Raw genomic sequence first — 10,003 nt, forward strand, 5'->3', positions numbered from 1 at the left:
AACCTAATTTGTTCAATTGCTCATACTGGGCCCGGACTCTCTCCAACCAACTGGAGAACCCTTCAAATGACCAACAACTGGTCCCGAGACCACCAAGAGCCGGTCCCATGCTCTCTTGGTCGGTCCTCATCTCTCATACCTAGGTTTGTCACCTAACGCTGAATCCAGCAATATTTCAATAAATGATGAAACCTGCATTTAATCATCGTTCTTTCACCAACTCTCAAACTGAAAACCCTGGTGCGTGCTCACTCGAGCACTAGGCATCACATGGACGCTCATCATCCCATGTGGTCGGTCCCTCTTCACTCATGACCAATTTTCAGCAATTCAAATTGTTGAAGGATTGATCAAAAAATTAGGGTTTCGAACAAACGCTCCACGAATCACCATTCTGAGCAAATTCAAACACAAAATTATGTTGATTCAGCAATCAACATCCAAATTAATAATATTCGGTAATTCACCAATATTTTTGATTAATATTTTATTGGGTCACGGCACCAGTAAATAATTCTTTGAATTGAGCAATACTTGTTCAGTGCTAGAATATTGATCCAACCGTCAATATTCGGTAATTCATCAGTAGTTTGTCGAATTGAGCAACACTTCCTCAATTGCACGTCAAATTATAAATATTGAATGTTTTGGTGAATTGAGCAACACTTGCTTAGTTGCACACCAAAATTATCAAATTCGTCGAATTGAGCAATACTTGCTCAGTTGCTCGACAAACTCTCAATATTCGGCAATTCGTCGAGTTGAGCAATACTTGCTCAGTCTCTAGTCATTAATTCATTGACATCTCAGAGAACTACATGTTCAATCCATGAATCGTCGAGCATTCACCACTTATGCTCGATTCAACAAAATTAGACTCACAATCTAAATCAGTCAACAACTGACCAACTAATACACGTCTGCCTTGCAGACCCCACGATTCGTGAAATCTCAATCACGTCACAAATGGGGGATATCACTCAGGGTTTTGGTATGGCGGTCTACGGCACGTGGATTTATCCATAATGAGAAATGTGTGTAAGTCGTGTAAACGGTGGAAGGAGTTAGCAAAGTAGTGGGTGCATGATCAGTAAAGTCTCTGCACGACATGGAACTGACTTTACCACGATCTTCCACTTTCCTACTCTTTCACTCAAGAAACCGTCACACTTACAGGGATCAGTGGTACATCATTCTTGCAATATAAATAAGTCTAAATCGAGGACATCAGGGAGGATAATTCGGATATCATCAATCATCGATTATCATCATTATCCATCAACAACTCGATATAAACTTATTCACAGAACTCAACTTCAGCAGTTCAGCAATATTGCAGAAACCTTCAACACACCCACAATCCTTGATCATCACTGATCCCACACAACTCTCAGCTTCCCTCCTACAGATCAACCCATCTCTCTCTTTGCGACCGAATTGACTCTGGAGCGGCCATTGTCTTGGTTTAGGCCGGAGTCATACAGATTGATTTCCCGAATCTAAGCACCCCCTTTGCAGCGGTGCATCTGTGTGAGGATTAACATTTTGCCCGGCTGAGGAGTCTCGACAGCACGCTCGACTCTTCACTTTCCCAAAAAACCGGGCTCGTTTTTCCCCATTTACAGATTGGCGACCACAGTGGGAGATTAATCTCTCGTTTGCAATTTCACATTTTCACAAAATGGTTTATCTTAGGTCAGGTTCAGTTACAAATCCTAACGCAAACATCGCTAGCACTAGCAACAACGGTGGTATTCCAGAAACCATTCCTGCCTCCAACAATGGTGGTGATACTCCTCCTCCTCGAACCAACGTGGAAAACCATCCTCTCTTCGGCCGGTCTCCCGAGGAAATCAGAGAAAATCCGCCTACCATAGGTGATCTTATGAAGGTGCAAGAGACTCTTGCCAAAAATCACATTGACATGGCTGCAACACAGAAAGAGCTATGCAATTATCTCAAAACTCTCACTGACAAGATGTCATACAAAACTCAAGAGAAAGGAAAATACAAGGAAACGTCTCCAACTGCTGATCTCGAAGTCATTCCAGTCCATGACAATGATGAAACCCGCAAAGCTGCAGAACCTGAACCTGCCAGTTTCATCACCCGTGAAGACCTGGAACGTTTTATGGAGAATCGAGGAAAAGGCCATGCACCGTCCGTGCACCGTCACCAACCTCCATATCCCGCTGCTACACAAAAAATTCCTCTCCCAAAAGGTTACACTTCTCCAACGTTACCACTCTACAATGGAACGGGGAATGCCCGAGAGCACGTCTCTCGATTCTTGGAAGCATTAGGAGAGCAGGAACACAACCATGTTGTCCGATTGAAAGAGTTTTCAAAATCCTTGACGGGTCGAGCGTATACTTGGTACAACAACATTGCACCAGGGAGCATAGATAATTGGGGATAAATGATCAATGCTTTCTACCGAAAGTACTTTTTTGTCTCTGGGAAAATTACTCTTTCTGACTTGGGAAGGATGGCTCAAAAGGCTGCCGAAAATCTGAATGATCATGGGAAGAGGTTCAGGATTCAATCTTTGGATTGTCATGATCCAAACATTACTGAACAATAAATGGTGGACTTGTGCATCAATAGCATGATCCCAGTTTACAGGGCTTTGCTGGAGAATCTTCGCTTTCAGACCTTTTCAGAACTTCATGAAACAGCAAAGCGATCAGCGACTACTGCTCCCGCCTTGCTAGAAAGAAAGAAAACTGTCAAAGTAGAGGAATCGAAAGATAATCGAAGCAGCAATGCCCGTCGTCTGATCAACAAACAGTACAATGTTGAAGCCTCTATGAATGTTGCTAAAAGGAGCAAGAGAAAAACCGAGGCACAACAACATAAGAATGCTTCTTGAACGTCTCACCTTCTGAAAGCTCCAAGGAAGGACAACCAGACTAGAAATGCACGACCACCGAATCAACAGGATGATCAAGAAGTACCTAACTTCCCTTTTCCTATTGAAAAGTGATCGAACTACTAGAAGCATGGGTCCAAGATGGTGCAATCAAATTACGTCCTGTCAAGAAGGAACCAACTGCGGAATAAATGGAAAACGCACGTTACTGCCATTTCCATAGGTACGTCAGTCATCCAACAAGTGATTGTATAAATTTGAAACGCATATTCAAAGAGAAGGCCGACTCAGGATACCTGAGGACTAAAGGAGTGCACAGAAATCCTCTCCCAATCAGAACATTTGCACCCTCCGAGAAGCCGATCAAGGAAGCGGTTCAATCCTTGATTGAGCACGTATGCGAGTTGCTGTACCTGTCAAAGGCCCAGAGAGATGATATGTTTTTTGCGCTGAACCATATTGTGTCTGGAAAGCGGCTAGCAATCCAGCAGACGCTCCCTGAACCTCCAGTAACAGACAACGAGATGTACGACTGGGGACTTCTCACCATGGTGCATCTCAAGGGAAATGAATTCAAACGAGCATTAGTTGACGTTGGAACTGCTGTTAAAATCATACCTTTGAAAATCACTCGACAAGAAGCGACTCATGCTCCTATTTCAGTCAGAGACCACGAAGGAATCTCCAGGGATGCTTACGGTTACATCATTCTCAACATAAGAAACGATTCAACCTGGACAGAAACTAAATTCTTCATAATTAAGGAGGATCCGCGATATGACATGATTCTTGGGCGAGCATGGATTCATGATGGAAGAATTGTTGCGGTATCTTCATCCTCAGTTGCACAATTCTCCGTCGAAGAAAGTTCTGACTCGGAAGCTGATCAACCTTTCAAGCATTTGGATAAGGTCCAAACCTTAACAGGACTCACACAAAAGCCCGAGGAAAGCGCACATGAATTTATCAGGAGATTCCGCACGCAGGCAAGTTTTATTCACCCTCATAATTCCATATTAGCAACTTTAAAATATGCTACCTTTATCCGGGGACTCAATCATACTCATGACCAAGATATCATAAAATGCTATGAGTGGGTAGTCTCACCTCAGCAGTACTACACTAAATGGTTGGAATCTCTCCGAACTGAGGACCCCATTCTAAGGTTCATCGCTGAAGATCTGGCTCGGTTCCACAAGCATTATACAACATACTCTCCTCTACGTGAATGCCCACATGTGCCGCAAAATTGGAAAGCTCCACCAACGTGGAATCCACGAGGAATTCCAAACCAGCAGAAGATATTCAAAGCACGTACAACCAAGCCTAACAAATTTCATGGAGGAGATTTAGTTCTCAAAGCAGTCAAACTCAAAGAGCGTTCAAGAAGGAAGCCTAAATGAGAAGGGCCTTTCATGATCACCAAATCCGTGGTCGGCGGGTACTACAAGTTGATCGACATAGATGATAAATCCATTGTACCAGTAATTCGTGAGAAATGGCTCAAAACTTTTGAAGCCTAAGACATGGACATTTGAGTTATTGGAGTTCAAGACGTGAACGTCCAAAACATCTGGATTTGGCATTTAGGATTTTCTTTCATTGTATTTTTTAATCCCTCTAAAACGTCTGCAATACTTTCATTCAGTATTTGAATTCAGCAATTTATCAAAGTTATTTTACTTTAAAAATAAAAAATAAAAATTCCCTATCAAGTCCAAAAGAAAATCCTCAATCATTTACCTATCCAAAACCAATCAAAAACCAAAACCGAAATCTAGAAGCCTCACATCTCTCGGAAGTTCAATGTTCATGAGATTATGGAAAGGAAATTAAAAGGAAGCCATCGAAGTATGATTTTTGCTTCTCAGCATTATCCAAGACTTGCAAAGCCGCTCTCTCCAACTCCAGCTTTTTGGTTAGCCCAGCAATCTTGGTCATTTTCTCCATCACAACATTACTAGTAAAAGGGATGTTCTTCACTACTGCATCCTTGATAATGTTGATCTTCTGACGAAGCCACTTCAAGTTAAAGCCAAGTCTCTCAGAATTCTCCAAGTTGTACTCCCAATAAAAGAGTACATCTCGAGTAACAGTACTTCTGGCCCTCGTTCGTATGTCATCTATAACACGCAATATGTTTCCCAATTTCATTTTCAAGAAGTATCTACGATCTGGATCCCTGGAAACAACAATATGACCATACATTTTCCACAACTTCTCATACATGTTGGCATACCCAGTAGAAACGCTGAATCCACCAACATACACATGATACGGTAGTTGAGAACCAAATGGAGCCTCACAAACAATCCCTTCATTGGTATATTCATGTATTACTACAAGATTCTCAACTACTGGAGCATCCTCCATTGTCATTACAGCATCTTCTTCTGGGACAGTCTCTTCTGTTCTTTGCTCGGTTTCAATAGCAACTGGAGTCTCAGTTCCTCTACGGCTTCAACAATGATATTCTCATAACCTGGAGGTGTATAGTTGGTGATGTTACTGCTTTGATTCACCACATTGCTCGAATCTTCAACATTGGTTCCGTTATTCTCAACTTCGGTATTTGGTACCTAATACGAAGATTACATGAGATTAGAGCAGGAAAATCAAAGGAAACCATAAAATTCAGAATGTAAGTGAACTAACATCATCTAAGTTCCTTATTTTGCACCCAAAACATGAGCAAATGGTGTAGAATCCATGAAACGCGTTTTCAAACAAGCTCATCTGAAGAGATTCTACACTTCCCTGTATTAAACGACGAACTGGAAGAAATTGGTAAAGAATTTGAGGTTGGATCATATACCATTCTCTTCGTATGGAAGTCCTCTACAACATTTCAAAATTTCATAACGATCGGATGAACGAGCAAGGAGATGTGGCCAAAACATTGGACGACATGCAATCTGGAAAAGTTCCGAAAATCTCCTGGAAGTTTACGGTTTCTCCTTTTCAGGTCCTAAACATGCTCAAAAATCAAAAATCTTATTTAACAAAGCTTGAAAATTTTCTGGGCTTCAAGATACATATGCATACATCTAAAATCCAACTCCAAACGAGGATTCTACGGTGTTTTTACTAAAAGCTGAAGTCTGAAATTTCCTGGTGGCGTATTTCGGCAAAATTACTCGTATACTCGCATGGACTTTCACTCATTCATTCATAAATAAGCAATATCATATATCTATGAAGAGGTCACAGGAGGTATACTTACTAGGGGAGTCTCTAAACCATTTGAAGGCTCGGCAGTGTTGGAATCTGATGAGTGCCAAATATTGTATATATTTATCCCTTTTTGTTGGCAATTTAACTCATCTTTTATGCATTAATTCTACATTTTATCCCATATTCTGTATTTTCATTGTTTTCAAGAATAAATATTTTTATTAATTAATTTTGCATTTTTAGGTAATAAATAAAGTTCGGATGAGTCGCGGAGCAAAAAGAGCAGAAAAGTAGTGAAAAGCCGGGAGAAATTACGCAAGGAAGCCGCGAAGAATGGTGCGCACAACCTCATTTTCTACACACAAAAGCACCTCCGTTCTCAGCCATCAGATCAGTTCTCAGAAGCATCCGACGGTCGCTCCTTCATAGAGCATCAAAATCTGAAGTCTCTGCCAAGCACCACAGCGCTGAAATTCCAAGCCTTCAGATTAGATTGTAGTTGAATCCAACGGTCGCTCCCTTGCTGTTCATCGAAGATTGATATCTCCGCCTTACACTACAGTACCTAACTCCATCAAGTATCGTTCGTTTCGTTGTATCCATTCATCCGACGGTCGCTCCTCGCTTGCCTCCGCATCACCGTCCGATTCACCTACCAGCTCCACATCTCACGGCTTAGTCTCGCTAAACATCAAAAATCGCTGCACCCGCCTCACACCCGAGCAACCTAACCCTATACCCATCGCCAAACACTCCCGTCCTTCTTTCCATCGACTTCTTCCTTCCTTCTCCTCTGCAACTGCTCCACCACCAACTCTCCACTGTCACTACCAAATACCACATCATCACAACCACCCTATCTCTCTACCTATCTATTCCATCAAGCTCTCCCCTATTCTAATCCCTAGGTAAGAGACTGATGAGATAGATCGAGCTAGAGAAGCTAGAAAAGGCATGGGAATGAAGCTACAATGTCAGAGGAAGAATGGGTCGAGTTGAATTTGATGTTGCTACATCAAATTAGGTAAAAAAATCAAACCCTAGGTCTGTAAAATTAGGGTTTCGAAATTTGGGTATTTGTATGCTATAAATAGAGAGTGTGTAGAGCAATTTGAGGGTGTTCTTGGACTAGCCAAGTAACCACCCAATTTGGGTTAGTTTAGGTTTAATTTTTTAATTTCAATTTCAACTGTTTAATTTTAGGGTTTCAAAATTTCAATTAGATTTCAATTTAGGGTTTTAATTTTAATTCCCTGTTATGTTTCAATTTCAATTTCAATGTCCTGTTAATGTTAATGCTTTTCTCTTTAATGTGTTCTGCTCAATTTCACTGCATATGTTAAAATTGTTTGTCTCCTGTTAAATGTGCTTATGTTATGTTCTGTTAATGTCATGTGCTTGTTTAATTTCATGTTTGATTTCCAATTCATTCCTGTTACATTAGTCCTGTTAACATGTGTTGTTGTTCACTGCCATGTAATGTTTGTGTAATGTCATGTTTAATTCACTGTCATTTGAAGGAATGCTAGGCTAGATACTTTTGAAGCATTGAACTAATTGTGCAATGGAAGAAATCAGTGCTTATAGCAAGCTGATTATCTTGCCATTCTTGTTGTATGCTTAGGTTGCACTGTTGATTGAGCATTGGGAGAAATTAGTGCTCACTAGTGACAATGAGCAAGCTAATTCTCTTCCCATTCTTTTAGTTTGCCTGTATTCTTGCCTTAGTATTGCTTCATTTCAGTTTCTTTAACAACCCTGCCCTTGGCCTTAGGCCTTGGTTCATCTTGCACTGTTTTATACTTGTAGTTGCTTTGTTCTTTGTTTCTGTCACTGTTTTACTTTCATTTCCATGTTCATTTTGTTTGTTGTTTTCTTCTTTGCTGATTTACCTCTATTGCTGCTACTTTTCTTGGCTTGCTGCAACTCTGTTGCATTTCTCTTATTCTACTGCCCTGCAGCTGCTGTGCAGCACTTGTGCTGCTGCTGCATTCCTTTCTAGTGCTACTGTTTTGCTTTCCTTCCCCCACTGCTGCTATTGCTTTCCTGTGCACTGCTTGTGCAGCTGCTGCTGCAACCCATCTGCAGATGCTGTGCAGCACTTGTGCTGCTGCCTTCCCTGCTGTTGCTGCTGCCAAGCTGCTACCTGGTGCTGCCACTCCACTTCTCCTGCCAAGCCAAGTCCAGTTCCTGCAGCCAAGCTCAGAGCCCATCCAACTGAGCCCAAGTTCAAATCAGTAAAGCCCAAAGGCCCAGATCCTTGACTGAAACCAAAGCCCAAGGTTTAGTTCACTGAGGCCCATTTCATTAAGGCTTAAAGCCCAGTTTAGGTTAAGGTTAAAAGCCCAATCCAATCAACTGTGGGCTTAATCAAAAGCCTAAGTTTAAGACCAAAGCCCATTTACACTTCAAAGATAACTGAGCCCAAGCTCAGTTCATTTTATTGTTAACAAACCCACTAAGCCCAATTCATTCAAAGGGCATTCAAACCCATTAAGCCCAATTTAAGCCAAAAGGCTTCAAAACCCAACAACAATTTAGGAACCCAATTAGCTAAAACACTTCCAAAACACACCCGATCTCTGTGGATCGACCCGTACTTGCACGAGCTACAACTGACGACCGTGCACTTGCGGTATTACTGTAGGCCCCCGTTTTCATCGCATCATTTTTATAACACATCTCCGGGGACTATCAAGTTTTTGGCGCCGCTGCCGGGGACTCGGTTAGCGGCGCTGTTGTTGTTTTTGTTCTACCTTTGTTTGCTGTTCTCTGCATTTGTTTGCTGTTATAGGTCTTGTTGCTGGCTAGCCTTTGCTAGCTAGCTAGCTAACTGTTGCCTGTTGCTGCTAGACCTTTCTTAACCTTGCTGTTGCATCCTTAGTGCATCCTGTTGCATCTTCACTGCATTTACTGTTTCATTACAACTGCATTCTTGCATTCTTTCATTTACTGTCATCTAGCCTCACAGAATTCTTAACTTGCACCATCTAGCCTTTATGGATGCATCATTAGCTTTAGCTTGCATTTAGTTTTGTCCTGCATATTCAGTTATCAACTCATCTTGCAGCTCATTGGTTCTGTCCTGTAACTTTCTTATTTGTCATCTGAAGCTTGTGCCATCTGCATTGCATCTTACATCATCTTGGCATACTTGTCATATTATATTCTTGCATATCTTCTTGCACTGTATCCATTTGCATAAGCATCACTGTGTAACTGCATCTTAGTCTCACTTGCTTCTGTGCATTTAGTGTAAGCATTTAACTGTTCTTGCATACTATTTTGCATTACCAAGCATCTTTGCTGTTCTTGCTTACTTGGTTGCATCTTTTAGCTTAGCTTAGTGTAAGCATAGTCCCTGTTCTTGCACTTCCTGTTAGGCATTGTCTTACCTCTTTAGTGCATTGTCTTGCTTCTTTCTCTTGCTCTTGTTATTGCTCTTGCTTCTGCCTTGTTGTTGGGTTCAGAACAAAAGCTGCTGCAATTGAACAAGCCCACTTGCTGTTGAACAATTCTGCTGGGCTTGCTGTTTGAACTGCAGTAGTGATCCTGCTGCCAAGCTTCTGTTGCTGGGCTGTGCAATAAAGAAACAAAAGCCCAACTGGGCTGTAAGCTGCAGAAGGAGAGGAAATTGAACCAAGCCCAACTGGGCCTTGAGTGTTGAAGCCAAAGCTTAGGATGATCCAAAGCCCAACTGGGCTTTTGCAACCAAACTGAGCAGCTGGGCTGTGCTTTATAGGTAAGCCTAAACCCATTAAGAGAACCCAACCTGTGGGCTTCCATTTTTAATTTGTGGGCTTGTAATAATTTTTGTTGTTCTTTATTTTATTTTTTTTAATTTGGGCTTGTAATAATTATTTTTATTTTTATTTTCTTTTTCTTTTATTTTTCTTTTATGGGCTTGTAATTATTTATTGTTGTTTTTATTTTCTTTTGTGGTGTGTGATAATTTAT

The sequence above is a fragment of the Papaver somniferum genome, chromosome 8 (genome assembly GCF_003573695.1).
Source record: "Papaver somniferum cultivar HN1 chromosome 8, ASM357369v1, whole genome shotgun sequence".
In the NCBI taxonomy this organism is placed as follows: Eukaryota; Viridiplantae; Streptophyta; class Magnoliopsida; order Ranunculales; family Papaveraceae; genus Papaver; species Papaver somniferum.